General features: G+C 30.7%; 1 pseudogene; it reads left to right on the top strand.

Annotated features, from left to right (window-relative positions):
- The first annotated feature begins 452 nt into the window (after window positions 1-452).
- Window positions 453-1,076, top strand: LOC127096232 (agamous-like MADS-box protein AGL62; annotated as a pseudogene).
- Window positions 1,077-3,003: the final 1,927 nt, after the last annotated feature.

Below are 3,003 nucleotides of genomic sequence, written 5' to 3'. Positions count from 1 at the left end.
GGTTTTGATCCTACCTTTGTGATGGTACATAGGCAATGGGTTCATCCATTCAAACAACAAATTGTAAATATAATTCATTCTTTTCTCATCCCCCAATCTTTTGCACATATTTTCACAAATACCAACCTACAACACACATTTGCAAAAAGAGGTTCCCTTAGAGTACTAAGGATGTTTTGGATGCTTAAAACCTTCCCATTTCATAACCAACCCCCTTATCCAGATCTCTGACATTTTTATTAGTTTTTGATTTGATAAAACTTCTTACTTGGTTTTTGTTCGTTTTTAACCTTTCCTTTGGACAAATAAAAGTACGGTGGCGACTCGAATTGTATGCTTACTTTTGGTTTAGTCAATAAGCCATAAGGCAACGAATACCCCGCTACACTTAGTTTAAAGTTTCAAACACATTCATCATTTTCTTTTCTCTTCTCAATTTTTGAATTTTAACCATGTCAATGGGGAGGAAAGGTCATGGTCGTCAAAAGATTGAGATGAAAAAGATGAGCAATGAGAGCAACCTGCAAGTGACTTTCTCGAAGCGTCGCAGTGGGCTCTTCAAGAAAGCCAATGAACTTTACACACTCTGTGATGCAGATATTGCTCTCATTGTATTGTCACCTGGTGGGAAGGTGTTTTCCTTTGGTCACCCACATGTTGATACGGTCATAGATCGTTATCTATCACATGTTTCACCCCAAAACAATGACACCATGCAATTCACTGGGGTTCATCGTGGCGCCATTTTGCGTGAGCTCAATAGTTAGTTAACTAAAATCAACAATATGTTGGATATTGAGAAGAAGTGTGGTGATGAGTTTAGCCATTTGTGCAAGACAACTGAGGCTCAATTTTGGTGGACTTGTTCCATTTATAGAATGAATAGGGCTCAACTTGAATTATTCAAGAAGGCTTTGGAGGAACTTAAGAAACTTGTTGCACAAAATGTTAGGCTTGTAATTCAGGGTGCACCTACCCAAACTATTCAATTTCAAAACTCTATGGTACAACCTCATTCTTTTGATTTCAATAATATGGGGGGAAGTGGAAGATATGAACATTCTGGATTGTTTTGATCATATGACTTTGATCCTCATATTGATGCCCCGATGAATATTTATTTTTCATGTTCTATTAATCATTTCCAATTATAGCACACAGTCTTAACTAGTTTCATTTATGGGACTTGGTTATGATTGAATCTCAATGTTATTTGAATCTTTAATTTTATGTTGTATTATGTATTGTTGAAATAAGAGGCATCTTATTTATTTATATTTCACTATCTCTAAAAAAATTATTAATCTCTTAAAATTCAATGAACCTATTTTATTCTTTGTCGTTATTAATTATTGATTAGGAATTATAAAAGTATAATCGAGTGTAATAAATAAGGTGGGCGAGAGAATAACAATCAAGTTATTGCATAATTTACATTAAAATTTAATATTATAATAATGTAAGAAAGAATCTATTTTATTGGAAAAAGATTCAAGCTATACATGTAAATTATTATGAGATGAGTAGTTTTTTATGATCTTATATCAAATATGTCTCTTAATCTAAATTTTTGAAAAAGAAAATTCACGACTGAAACAAGTTCCATTTAATACTTTAGACTAACAACCTTCTTATAAATTAATAATTTAACTCAAGCCGTCAAAAAATAAAATACTTCAAGACACAAACATAAACCATTTAATAGTTTAAATTAAAAAAAATATAATAGATTGTCGTGAAGAGTAGTGAAATAAGTTGGGTCAAGATATATAATTTAAACCGTTAAAAACCTCATTGCATGTAACCAGTCTATTATATTGTAGACATAGTTTTAAAACTTTAGTATGTATGACCTTCAAACCTATTTACAAGTCATTTTAATAAGAACTTATTCAAATAAATAGTCTAACATATTTTAAATAGATTAATGAATTAAAAAACTAATGAGATGAACTCCGTTCTTATATATATCATGAAATTTTAAAGAATTTAATTTTATATAATTTTTTTTTCAATTTTAATTTTATAATGTTGATATAATAAGAAATATAACTAAAAATAAATAGAAACTATCGAAAAAATTAACAAACTTATAATAATAATAATAATAATAATATACATTTTTTATTCATATTTATTAAAATATGTCAATCGAATAAATATAAAAAAAATCATGTGAAAAAACAGGTAGCATAGTATTTTTCTAAAATTATCTTAAATAAAATACAATATTATAAAAATTAATAAATTGATATTCAAATTTGTGAGAACCTTGACTAAAGATATTATATCTATCGACGATATAAAGATTCACACGTGTTTTCTTCTTGATAAATATGTGTTATGATATAGTTCATACTTAGAAAGTGTCTTTGACAAATATCCCATTTTTTCTTAATTTCCAAAGAACTTTTGAGTGTCTCTTGAATGCAAGAACTGTATGGAAAGAATTATTTTCAATCCAGAGATTTTTCTAGTTGAATCTTGAAGCAAGCTCAATAGCCCTCAACACACCACTAATTTCAGCCACGAGAGCCGAATTAGAACCCAAATTCTCAGCAAAAATGGCCACCAAATCACCAAGGTGACCCATGAAATTGCCAGCATAAGCAGAAGAAGAGGCAGCAACAACACCATTTGTGTTGCATTTAAGCCATCCAAACTTAGGGGGACACCAGAAGACTTCAATGATAGATGGAGCCATCCAAACTTAAAACTGATTACACTTTTCCAAGTGGTCACCTTATTTTGAAACCTATCATTGTCCTAACCCACTAAATGGTGTTGATGATATTAACAATGCAAGCCTGCACAATAACCTTGACTTGAGGAGACTAGCTTCTTTCACATAATAGCCAAATCTCATGGACAAAGTTGAAAGAAAGGGGCATGTTCAAAGTTTCAGAATTCCATATCCAAATTCTAGTGGAAAAAGTTTTTGATCCATTTTTTAAAATGTAAGCTGAACTCTACCACCAATGGATAAGAGGAAGGCTCTTGCAG

Source organism: Lathyrus oleraceus, chromosome 6 (genome assembly GCF_024323335.1).
Source record: "Lathyrus oleraceus cultivar Zhongwan6 chromosome 6, CAAS_Psat_ZW6_1.0, whole genome shotgun sequence".
Taxonomy (NCBI): domain Eukaryota; kingdom Viridiplantae; phylum Streptophyta; class Magnoliopsida; order Fabales; family Fabaceae; genus Lathyrus; species Lathyrus oleraceus.
This window is presented reverse-complemented; position numbering and strand designations above follow the sequence as displayed.